Consider the following 13627-nt stretch of genomic DNA (forward strand, 5'->3'; position numbering starts at 1 on the left):
AGCCATCTTATGTAAACACCAAGACTATAGATAACAAACAGTAGAAAAGCACAGATGAAACAGCCCGAGGAAAGTTAGGTCTCTCATGCAAGTTTAGCCCCAGAACCAGGGCCTCAGTCAAAGCCAGAAGTGACTTCTTCAGAAGCAAAACAGGTCCTTAGCCAGGTACACAGAGCAGGAGGCCTGGGAGGGGCACTCATCCCCCTTGCTGCCCATAGAAATGTTGGCCCCTAATAGTACAATTCTCCTGTGGAAATCCCTTCTCCCAGGAAGCTGTGTGCATGTCTTACCCACACACAGGTGGCCTACTGTCTGGCCAGGAGATGGTGCTGTGGTGCCAGGGCCAGACTCCCTGTATCTCCACCCTTGCCTTGCTCTTTCCTCCTAACTATCCTGCTTCCCTCCTTCCTTTTCGAGTCCCCACCCTCCTCAAGGAATCCAAATTCCTGTCTCAAGTTTTGCTTCAGGGGATTGACCTAAAATAGTGATGAAAGCTACGAGATAAAAAAAAAGAAAGAAAGAAAGAAAGCTACAAGATGCAGAGCACTGTTGAAAGGACGGGTCCTCCAGGACATGTGACAAGTGCTGGAACACTACGGCAGTTAGCAAAAACCAAATAACCAAGCAAAAGGGCTTGGTATTGAGGAAGTAAAAACAGGGGCCCTGTAAGGAGTATTGGCTGTATTTGAGTTGGCATAACAAACTCAGGTATTAAAAAACAAAACAAAACAAAACAAAAACAGGAGAATGTGGCTGATAGTCTCCTTAAGGGTCTCAAGCAGGTAGGTTAAGGTATCAATCCTAGGCCATCTTTGCACCATGGTCACCAAGAGCATCATGTTGATCAGGGTTCTGCTCCTCACCCTCAGATCAATAAGAAAGAAGCATTATCAATTAGCAATAGTCAACCTCAACACAGGAGCGAAGTACCAACACTGTATGCCTTGAACAAAAGCTTTCTCTGGACTGCAAAAGTGAGAACGGGCTTTGGAGTCAGAGAGACCTGTGTTAGAACTCTGAACCAACTTCCTGTTAGCCCCAAGCTACTTCCTGTAGCTTTAAGCAAACACTCAACTCCTCTGTCTCAACACATTAGTTTCCTATGGCTGCTGTAACGAATTACCACCAATTTGGCAGCTTAACACAACACACATACTCTCTTCCCATTCTGAAGGCCACAGAGTCAATTACACAGAGCTTACACCAAGGCTGTAAGGAGGCAGGACTGGTTCCTCTGGAGGAACCTCTTGGCCTCTTCCTCCAACTTCAAAACTCATCACTCTTTTCTCTGCTCACATCACCTCCTCCTATTCTGAGCCAAATCTCCCTCTGCCATCCTCTCATACAGACACTTGTGATTCCATTCAGGAACAACCGGGACAATCCAGGATACTCCCCCACCCTCAAGATCCCTAACCTAATCAAATCTGTGAATTCCACTTTGCCATAAAAGGTAATGTTCACAGGTTCCAAGTATTAGCACCTAGATTTGGGGGAGCCTACCATACTCAGTTACTCAGTTTCCATGCAGTAGGAATATGCCTGTCTCTTCATGGTATTGTTCTAATGATCATAACACTCAATAATAGGCCTTTTCTCTTCCACAAGGATCCAAATTGTCTTTAAGTCCCAGTCCCACCACTGTAAAGTAAAAAATTTGGCCTTATCCTAAGAGAGCTCTAGACTTTGTCCTTAACTTCTGGAATGTAATCCATGTTGTACTTGATAGGAGTGTCTTTGTTGAGGGTAGGGACTGGCCATATTGGATCTTGGAGTGGGGCTGGCCATACCTGATAATCATGGGATGAGGGATAACCAATGCCAGAGAAACAAACCATGTGATTTAGAGTGGGGGCTTTCATCATGCTGTACCAGTTGACCTACAACTGAGTTGAACCACAGGAGCAATTAATCAATCAACCATTCATGTATGTAATGAAGTCCCAATAAAAACCGGACACCAAAGTGTGGGGTAAACATTCCCTGATTGGCAATACTGCATGAGTATTACCACACACCGATGCCAGGAAGGTGATGCACCCTGAGGACAATAGGTACTTCCCATTTGAAACCTTTCCAGATGAGTGCCCAATGCCTCTCTTTTTTTGGCTGATTCATCTGTATCCTCTTACTGTAATAAATTGTAACCATGAATATAATAGCTCACAGTGAGTTCTGTGAGTCCTTCAAGCTAATTATCAAATCTGAGGATGGTTTGGGAAGGGGGCTTCTCCTTTTAACCTTGTAGTTGCTCACAACTCCTTATGTTTGGTGTCAGAAGTGAAGGAAGTCTTGCATAGAAACTGTTCTTTTAACCTTGATTTGGAGAACAAAGGCAAAAGGAGAAAAATTAAATTTCTTTACAACTTACACTTATTGACAAGTCCTTGAGAGGCAGAGTGACCTTGCTTCAGGAACTCAACTGCCTTGCTAAGGGCAAAGGCAACTTTAGCTTAATACTAAAGGCAAAAGGCAAAAGGCAACCTTAGCTTACCATTAGCCTAAACTCCAGGAACCTGTAAGTCTTCCTTAATATATAAAAATTTCTTTGGAAACTTCCTTTATTTCTACCCCCCCCAACCAAGATTCATGTGAGCCATCATTCTCCAAGCACTGATAGACATCTAAAGGATCTCATGACTAAGGGTTTACTGGACAGTACTAAATGATCTTTTCCTAACAACACTAGCCCCTCAAGGTCCTAGGAACCTAACTTCCAAATTCCTTAGAGACTAATGGGCTCTCTCTAACCCCTTCCCAACTTGAAAGTCTAGAATCAGCCACCCCTCACAACCCCAATGCAACTCTTTCTGTCCATAAGACCTGTCCCGTGCTTTAATAAAACCACCTTTTTGCACTGAAGACATCTTAAGAATTCTTTCTTGACCATTCACTCCCAAACCCCAACATTTTCACAGCAACCTTTATAGTTTGGTTAACTTGAAACAAACACCCACTAGTCCTATGACTTTAGGCATTTCTTTGTGCCTCAGTGCCCCAACTCCAAACTGGGGGTACCTGATAGGATCACTGTGAGAATCGAATTAGTTAATATAGGTAAGCACTCAAAGAGAACCTGATACACACAGAGTAAGCACTGGATTGCACATCCTCCATGGAGACAGTATCACCAAGAGGGCAAAAATGGTTCCTAGAGGCAAAGGAAAAAAGACTTAAAATTGTTATGTATCAAGATTTATATCCAGTATATAAACAGGTAAATAGTATTTCTATAGTATTAACATTTCATAATGGGGAGGATTAGAAAAACTCTAAAAGGCTCCTTTGAGGAGGCAAAAAAAAAAAAAAAGGCTGACAAACACTGACCTAGATAAGGTAGATAAGGTCACCTACAGTGATGGTGGTGACACAGCTCCACCATTCTGAGGGCCTGAAACATGGAAATGGGCTCTGTGACTTGGGTATCCCTAGTATCCCAGTCTAGGGACTGGTCAGCCTGGTTGTTTTGCCAAAAAACCCACCCCCTTCTCAGCTGTCAGTGTTGTGATCTTGTAAGGCTATTCTCAGCTGGGGAAATGCTTCCTACCTCCCTCAGCTGGCAGCACCTTTATGTGTGGCTGGCCTCACCCCCATCCTTGTTTCACATATTATTAAAACCAAATCATCTGAATGTCTGAGCTGAGAGAATTTTACTTTTTTTCCTCTTTGAAATCTATTTTGAAACGGATGGATGTGTAAAAAACACATGCAATGTAAATTAGCCTCAAAATGACTGATTTTTCAGTAATTCTGGGGAAAAAAAAAAAGAAAGAAAGAAAGTGTTGCCCTCTGAAGGTGTCATCTATCCACATACAATTTGGGTTAGAAAAAGAAAATCCTTATCAGTACTTTATTATGTAGCTCTCAACCCAGACCAGGAAACAGTGTAATTTGAGACAATGAATATCATCAATGCCATGAATTCAATGTAATTGTATTTCATTGAGAAAAGGAAAAATGTCTCTCCTGGCATACTTGTGTGCCTCTGAGTGAGGAGAAAGGGAAAGACGAGGAGCAAGAGCACTATACCATCTGGACTGTCAGAATAAAGATGAAAAAATAGAACAGACACTCACCCCCGTCATTGGGAATTCAGTCACATGTTCCTGAAACACAAAATACGAACACCATTAAGCTAAGGTCAAAAGTAATCAGCTCGAGGCTGCTTTTTCTCTACAGTCCAGCCATCCCTCACTGAACACCTCCACAGATTCTCTCCCCCTGCTGAAGCTTCAACCCTTTTAACAGAAGGGGTGGGGAAAAAAAATTAAAAATAAATAAATAAATGAAATAACAGAAGAGGTGAAGACGAAGCCTGAAAGGGGCAGAGTTGGAACTCGAACCCACGTTCCCTGAGCTTTGAATGACAACCCTTTTAGTTTCAACAGACAGAAGCAAGTTCCAGCCAAAGAGGGAAAGGATTGTTTCAGCAAGCTAAAAAGTCCAGGAGAGGACGCCTGGGTGGCTCAACGGTTTAGCGCCTGCCTTTGGCCCAGGGCGTGATCTTGGAGTCCTGGGATCAAGTCCCACTTCGGGTTCCCTGCATGGAGCCTGCTTCTCCCTCTGCCTGTGTCTCTGCCTCTCTCTCTCTCTCTCTCTGTCTCTCATGAATTAAAAAAAAAAAATCCAAGAGGATTTTTGACATGGCTGGATTTAGGACTTCAATGAGATCTGGGTTCTCTGCTGCCCTCAGCTCTACCTAAGATCTCAGGCAGTGCCAAAGCCTCCATCTGGGGGATCAGGGAGGTGAACGCTGATTGTCTGGACCTGGGTCATGTGCCCACCCCCAAGACTGTAGGGAAGGAGAGTGAAACCTTTTGAATTGAATGGGGTGGAGTGAAGATCAAGATTAAAGGGTAAAATATGGTTCTCTGTATCATCCAAGAAACAAAGAATAGGGCCCCTTCTCCACCCAGCGTACTAGCCTTTCTCCTGGCTCTGCCCCCATGTCTTGCCGTGCTCTGACATTAGAGCATAAGCTGATTTCTGTAAAGGCACAATCCTCTCACTCTGCCCTAGTATCCAGAAGAGTGTCTGGCACCTAATAGCTGTTGAGTATTTATTTGTTCAATAAAAAGAACAAATGAATCAGGAACACCAAGCCTGCCCCTCAACCAGTAATGACTTGGTTCAGGTGATAGGGCTCGTTAGAGGGGATGATAAATGATCAGCCCACGCTCGGCTCAAGAAGGGCAGGAAGTGGATGGCTTCCGAAATCTCTCCCCCCGAGGTGGCAGGAAGACCAGCAGGCCCTCCCGGAAGGTCACCGGCCACTCAAAATCCAGAATCCTTGTTAAAGCAAATTGCCAAATCCACCCTCCTCCCCTGAGAGTCCCGTTCTTTAAGTCTTGGGTAGAGCCCATGAGTTTGCTTTTCTTTCTTTTTAAAGATTTTATGTCTTTAGGGCAGCCCCAGTGGCCCAGCAGTTTAGCTCCACCTTCAGCCCAGGGCATGATCCTGGAGACCCAGGATCCAGTCCCACGTCAGGCTCCCTGCATGGAGCCTGCTTCTCCTTCTGCTGTGTCTCTGCCTCTCTCCCTCCCTCTCTCTCTCTCTCTCTCTCTCTCTCTGTCATGAATAAATAAATAAAATGTTAAAAAAAGATTTTATTTCTTTATTTGAGAGAGATCGACACGAGGAGGGAGGGGCAGAAGGAGAAGCAGACTCCCCACAAGCAGGGAGCAGGATGGGCTGATGCCAGGACCCTGGGATCCTGACCTAAGGGGAAGGCAGCCGCTCAGGGGACTAAGCCACCCAGGGGCCCTTAGGAGTTTGCATTTCTTTTTTTTTAAGATTTTATTCATTCATGAGAGACACAGAGAGAGAGAGGCAGAGCCCAATGCGGGACTCGATCCAGGGTCTCCAGGATCACTGCCCTGGGCCAAAGGCAGGCACTGAACCGCTGAGCCACCCGGGCTGCCCCTGAGCTCACGTTTCTAACAAGTCCCCAGGTGCTGCAGCCGCCGCTTTAGGGACCGCATCGTGAGGATGAGCTTTCCCACAAAGACAGCGTTTCCTAACTGCATTGCAGAGCTGGCCGGCAGCTCCCGGGCGGCAGGAGTCCGGAGAAGGGTACAGCAGGAAGCAGCCTCAATGAGCTGCACTTGCGAATTTTATTAAATTAGTCCCAAAGGTAAGCCTTGAAATACAGGATGTGCTGCAGTTCCCCCCCAGCAGACTCCCGAGGCAGCTTTCAAACTGTGACCCTCCGACCACAAGCCTGGAAGCCTGGGACAGTGGGTTGAAAGGCAGACTCTGACTCAGGGCCATCAGGAATTGTTTAGCAACCACACCAGGGATTTTTTTTATTTTTTATTTTTTTAGATATCTAGAAAGATTATGAAGGATTAGCCTCACCTGAGTATGGAGGCTAAATTCCCCCCTGCCCCCCAGTCCCCGACTGCAAGCTAGAGGCCCAGGAAAGCCAATGGTGTAGTTTCAAGTCCAAGCCCAAAAGCCTGAGAGCGAGGGGAGCCGAGAGGGAACTCCCAGTCAGAGTCCGAAGCCTGAGAGCCAGGAGTCCTGATGTCTGAGGGCAGGAGGAGATGGACATCCCAGCTCAGCAGAGAGCAAATGTTCCCTTCCTCTGCCTTTTTGTTCCATTCAGACCTTTAGCAGATTGGCTGCCTGCCTGCATGTGTAGGATGATCCTATTTGCTCAGCCACCTACCAGGGGCAGGGGGGGCAGCGGGGGCAGCGGGGGCAGCGACAGCCAAGGGCCAGCCACCGTCCATGAGGGAGACTGCCGCAGAGGCCCAGCCTGGCCAGCCGTCTTACAATTGAACAGGGGATTCTTATTTAAATGTTAGAACCGCTGCCTCAAGGACTGCAGGGTTGTGTAGCAGAACAAATGAGGTCAGTAACGAATATTCTGTGAATCCTCTCCAAACCAGGGCTCACAAGCACAGGGGGGCAGCCAATCTGAAGGTGAGGGAGGAAGAAAGGAAAGGATATCCCCACTAGCCCCTGTTTGATGGACCTAATTAGCCCCATTTTACAGATGAGTAAACTGAGATTCGGAGAGGGTTAATAACTCACCCAGCTAATAAGGAGCAGAATCCAGATGCAAAACTACAATGTCGACTTTGTATACTACCTTCTGTCTGCCAGATCGGACAACAGAAACCAAGGCAGGGCAGTAACCAGAAGGGAAGGCTCACCAGGACCCAGACGTGTCCAACATCCAGAGTACAGGTTCAAGGTGAGAAACCGTGAAGGAGAGCCTCAGGAAGCCATCCTCTGGGAAACTAACTCTCCATTGTGCAATGCCCTGTGGGTGCCCAGAGACACCCTCCCAAGTAGCGAGCCCAAGCAACTTCACAAGACGAAAATTAAGCCACCCACCCGAGTGCTGAGGAAAACCTGGTGCACTTCCCAAAGACTAAGTCTTCATTTTCCCTTTTCTTCCCTACCCCTTGTTCTGAAATATCACCATCTAACTCGGCAGCTTGTGGTATTTACCTAGTCTTGGTCTCAAAAAGAAAACAAAACAAAACAAAAAAAAAAAAAATGAGAACCCCAAGACACAAGGCATTGTGAGTCTTCACCGAATAACCCATACGAAAGAGATTGCACTCAGGAGGAAGACCCCATGAAGACACCCAATGCCATCATTGTCATTGTCACTATTACTCATGTTTCAATTAGCAGCACACACCGAGAGTTCGATACAAGATTCCAAAAGACCATGAAATTACATTTTTTGCACACCGAGTTTAAAACATGCCAACACTGTTTTTTTTCTGTACCCCTGGTTGTTAAAACTGTATTTTTTAGAGGCAGCATTAGAAAAAGTGAAGCAAGAGTGGCCTCTTGTGGAAGTAATGACATCTACAGCGATTTGTAGAGCTCGAATGGCACAGAATCTTCTGAAGCCCGCTGGAGGGAAACGGTCCTTTTTCAAAGTGAGTGGGTTTGTGTATATGTGTTTTTAAAGATTTTATTTATTTATTCATGAGAGACGCACAGAGGCAGAGACACAGGCAGAGGGAGAAGCAGGCTCCCCACAGGGAGTCTGATGTGGGACTCAATCCTAGGACCCTGGGATCATGCCCTGAGCCAAAGGCAGACAGTCAACCACTGAGCCACCCGGGTGCTCCTCAAAGTGAGTGGTTGAAGGTCATACCTAAAACCTGTGGCCATGTTTAGCAGACTTTCCTCGAGGCCATGAACAGCTGAACCCCTCTTGTCCACCACCAGCCTTCCTACCCCATGCTCCTCAATCACCCAGGTGAGTCCATAGCAGGTGTTCAAGAAATACATGCTGAGATCCGGTGTTCCAGCAGCTTTATTGGCATGTGTGGTATGTACCACTGCTTTCTTCCAATAGCCCTTGGAGTAGGGGGGCATGAAAACTAAAGACCTTCCCTCCTAGACTCCCATTCAAAAACAGTCAGCCAACCCACTGATGAGCCCTCACGTAGGTTTGCATCCTCATAAGGAAAAGAAAGGCTGAGGCTAGCAGAGGAATAACTGAACTAAAAGTCTTCAGGGGCCCCAAATCCTTGGGACATTTGTCCACAAGGCCATGCACGTGATTTTATTTTTCCCTATTTTGCCAAACATTTTGCCACTTTTGACACTGCACCAGAACAAACTGAATTGTGACTTATTTTTCGTAATTTGGGAAACCAGTTTCACACAGAATGTTAAGATTCGTTTATTATGAAACTTGACACACACTGGAGAGGATCTAAAACATATGGACCAAATAAAGACTAAAACTGAAGCAGCCATACAGCTACAAATGAACCCAGGATAAAACCGGACATTGCCAGCACCCCTGTGTGCCCCTCCACCCTCACATCCACATCACTCCGGGGATGACACGTATGCTAACTTCTAAGATAATCATTCCCTTTTTTTTCTTTATAATTTTGCACACGTGTTTACACACCTAAGCAATAAATTCCATTTTGGTTGCTTTTGACCTCTATATAGACCATTGTGAAGTGCATCTCTGCTCTGGAATATGCGGTTGTACAGATCAGGCCTTTTGTTGGACATTTGCGTGGTGTCTCCACGTTTTGCTTTGGCAACCATCTATCTCATTAAGTGTCGCTGGGTTCTCACATGCCAGGGATCCTCTGAACTAGATGCCAGCAAATGTTTGTCAAACCATGAATATTTGGGGGTTTGTGAACCAGATGGTCTCCCGCAACTATTCAGCTCTGTCACTGTATCAGAAAAGCAAACGTGACCGTATGTAAACTAAATGAACGTGAATGCATTCCAATAAAACTTTATTCAAAGACACAAAAGCAAACCAAAACCAGTGGCAGCTTTGGATTTGGACCATGGTCCAAAAGTCTGCTGACTCCTCTTAAAGAGGATTTCCTTAGGAGTGAAATGCCAAGGCCCCTCCGTCGCACAACTGCACGGCAGCCCCAAGTGGTGCGGCGCCCGGCCTGGCACAGCCGGGAGCTGCAGCCCTGGCTGCTGGGACAGAGGGCATGTTCCACTTAACTCCGCTGGGTAACACCAAGCGCTTCCCCCCAAGTGGACTCACAAGTTTGCATTCCCATGAGCAGTGTGGAAACGTCCCCAACACTCGCATCCTAACCAGTATCTGGTATCATTAATTTTTGCCAAATCCATGGGTGTGCAAGAGTTTTGCTTTGCAACTTGCTGAAAAGTAGCTGAGTCCTGACATTTCTGTCAGAAATTTGTATTTCAGAAATGCTATTTTCTGACGGAAATACTATTTTCCTGTACATTGAAGATAAGACATTTCTCCTTGGGCACTTAAGTGGCAGAAGCACATGGTTTTGTATCTCCCTCTTGCCCCTTGCCCAAAATCCACGCGGAGGCAATATATACGTAATGTATATGTACATTGCTGAAGCAACTGTTTTGATCATTTAAATTATGCCTTTAAACTTGAAAAGATCCTCCTACTAACAAAAGACAGGCAACCAAGACTGGTGGTTGAGGCTGATGCTATTGTTTTGTGGAAGACCACAGACCATATTAAAACCTGAAAAATTCAAACCCTACTAGTGAAGGAAGCAGAGTGAGTGGGTATCTCCGTGTTCCTGGGGGGACCTTTAGTTCTTTTAAAACAGACCTGGTTGGAGGAGTGGGAGGTTCAGGGTCCCCACTCCTTTCCATACTTAACCAGGGCTACAGGTCTACAGGGTTCTTTTTCTGTTGTTTTTGTTTTTGTTTTTTTAAGATTTTATTTATTCATGAGAGACAGAGAGAGGCGGACACAGGCAGAGGGAGAAGCAGGCTCCCTGCGGGGAACCTGATGCAGGACTTGATCCCAGGACCCCAGTATCATCACCGGAGCCGAAGGCAGATGCTCAACCACTGAGTCACCCTGGTGTCCCTCTGTTTTATAAAGTCAGCCACTTCATAATATTTTATTTGAAGAATTTTATAAGCTCTTTAAAAAGAGTACAAACCACTGTTCCATGTTCAGCAACTGACAGAAAGCCAACACAAAAACTGCCCCACGTAGAGCCTATATGATGCTGCCCATGGTTCAGTTTAGGTGCTACAGCCAAATGTTCGAATCCTGGGTACCCACATTGACTCTCCCACTTACTGGTTGGGGAACGCTGGGCTGATGCTACACTTCTCTGAATCTGTTCCCACATGTGCAAAATGGGAGTAATGATTAAAACACCCGCATCAGGGGCCTCTAGGCAGCTCAGTTGGTTGGGCAGCTGCCTTCGGCTCGGGTCATGATCCCAGAGCTCCGGGATCAAGCCCTGCATTGGGCTCCCTGCTCAGCGGGGAGTCTGCTTCTCCCTCTGCCCCTCACCCCACTTGTGCTTTCTCTCTCTCAAATAAATGAATGAAATCTTTAAAACAAACAAAATACAAGTCCCACATCGACTTAGTCCATGCTTTAAATGAGATAATACCTAGTAAAATCTTGCTATGGTACAGGCATGAAATTTAAGAAATGCTAGCTATTATGATTTTAGGATTTTTTGCAGTATAATCCGGAGTACAGTGGAATGTCCCTTTGCTAACTCTACACTAAACTCTTTAGGCTCAGAACCACTTGTCTTCTTCTAGTGAAGAAGTAGGTTTGGTGTAACTAGACAATGAGAGGCCAAGAACCCAACTACTTTCCTTCTTTGCTCTAACTGCTAGGAAGTGAGGCTCTATAACCGGAGGGTTGGGAGTCAGGGAAGGGGCAAACAAATGTGAGACACAACATATATACAGACTGATATAAGTATAAATATAGAGAGTAATTGAAGAGTATATAACCAAAAAATGTGAGGTAATTTTAATTAAACCATTGTGATTTTCATGGAATGTGTGTTATTGTAGTATTTGTTAGCTTTTTTAATATTTGTGATTTGTTGTGATTTTTTTCTCATTCTACAGACATATTTTTTACTTTTGCATTTCTAATTTTGTGTTCATAATTTTATATTATTTTTCATAAAGACACCCCCCGAACTGGGATCCCTGGGTGGTGCAGCGTTTGGCGCCTGCCTTTGGCCCAGGGCGCGATCCTGGAGACCCGGGATCGAATCCCATGTCGGGCTCCCAGTGCATAGAGCCTGCTTCTTCCTCTGCCTATGTCTCTGCCTCTCTCTGTGTGTGTGTGACTATCATAAATAAATAAAAATTTTAAAAAATATATTAAAAAAAAAAAAGACATCCCCCGAACAGTCCCCTGCAAAACATGGGAAAGTTAAGAGTGTCCTTCGTATTAAGACTCTCCAAGGGGAAAGCTTTAAGCGGGATTCTCAAACTGTGGTCCCCAGACTGGCAGCAATCAGGCTCACCCAGGTGCAGAGCCTCAGACCTACTGAGTCAGAAGCTCTGGGGTGGAGCCCAGAGATCGGTGTTGCTACAAACACTCCAAGTGACTCCAGGGAACTTTAAAGTCTGACAACCACTGTCTTTAAACACATCAATTTCCAAATCCTCACCATATGCAACATAAAAGTACACATGTGTACTTTCCCTGAAATGGCGTGGCTTGACCTGTGAGCGGCCAGTCCTCAGCCCCCATGACCCCTGTCCGCCTTGGTAGGAGGGGACACGTGGCACAGATCCAGAATCTCACTGCGCTGTGTGCCCGGCCCTGACCTATAGGAACCTCTGGAGCACCAAACGGCCCACAGGAAACACGTCTCAGGAAACAAACTGCCTCTTCCCTTCGTGGCCTCTTGGCAACAAAGCCTCGATCCAGACTCAAGCGCCTCCTTCAGTTCCCGCAGCAAACACAGCAAATCTTCGCGCCTCCTCGCTCGGCGCTAGAATGCGGGGGGGGGGGGGGGGGGGGGGGGGGGGGGGGGGGTTCGTGTTAAGCAACATGTCTATTAGGACTGAAAAATGAAATCAGACTTTTTCCATCAGCAAATCAGCCTGCTAGGGACGAATAGCTTGAAAACAAGGACCAGCTTAGCCAATTAGGTTACATGGTGGGTATTTCCTCCCAAATGTGTTAAGACTACACAGCTCCAGGGTTTTGATGTAAATATATTTAAGGGAAGTGACAAGATAAAGGCACTTATTTTTAAATGTATTATTAGATATATGCCAAAGTTAATATTACTCTTTTAAAGATTTTATTTACTTGACACAGAGAAAGCACAAGCAGGGGGAGTGGCAGAGGGAGAGGGAGAAGCAGACTTCCCACAGGGCAGGGAGTCCAACGTGGGTCTCAATCCCAGGATCCTGGCATCATGACCTGAGCCGAAGGCAGACACTTAACCAACTGAGCCACTCAGGTGCCCCTAAGATTAATTTTCTAGCACTTTCTGAGTATTTCAGGTTCTATAAGGTGCCTCTAAATTTAAAAATAACAGGTACAGGGACACCTGGGTGGCTCAGTGGTTGAGTGCCTTCCACTCGGGGTATGATCCTGGGATCGAGTCCCACATCGGGCTCCTGGCGGGGAGCCTACCTCTCCCTCTGCTTATGTCTCTGCCTCTCTCTCTGTGTGTCTTTCATGAATAAATAAAATCTTAAAAAAAAAAAACAGGTATAATGAATAATCATTTGATAAATCTCGGAAGGCATTTCTGGGATATATTTTATTAAAGTGAATGACTCTAATTGAATAACAAATCCTTTTTGCAAAGGGGCTTTCTCTTGGTTGGAGAGAGGGCAGGCTCCCCACTTCCTTCACACCTCCACACTGGCACAGAAAATGTTCTGATTCATGGAATGCAGTGCAGCTTCTGGATGTCTTTTTTTTTTTTTAAGATTTTATTTATTCATGAGAGAGAGAGAGAGAGAGGCAGAGACATAGGCAGAGGGAGAAGCAGGCTCCCCCTGGGGACCCCAATGTGGGACTTGATCCTGAGGCTCTGGGATCATGCCCTGAGCCAAAGGCCGATGCTCAACCGCTGAGCCCCTCAGGTGTCCTGTTTCTGGATGTCTCAATTCTCAGAAGCGGGAGGGCCATGGTGCCTCAGGCTGGGGTCTCAGGAATCCGGAAGCAGGCTTACTGCCCTGTCCCGACCTCCTCCCTCCCACCCTGTGGAAGGGGCCATGGGGGTCTCAGACCAACGATTGAGGAACACCCCTCTGGAAATGGCCCACGGTATTCCCCGCAGCAAAGACCCCCTTCTCTCCAGCCAAACTATTCATTCTGGTACTTACATGAGCTTGAGGTCACAGGTTCAGAGTGGTTCAACTGTGACCTAGG

This window comes from Canis lupus, chromosome 19, assembly GCF_048164855.1.
Source record: "Canis lupus baileyi chromosome 19, mCanLup2.hap1, whole genome shotgun sequence".
Taxonomy (NCBI): domain Eukaryota; kingdom Metazoa; phylum Chordata; class Mammalia; order Carnivora; family Canidae; genus Canis; species Canis lupus.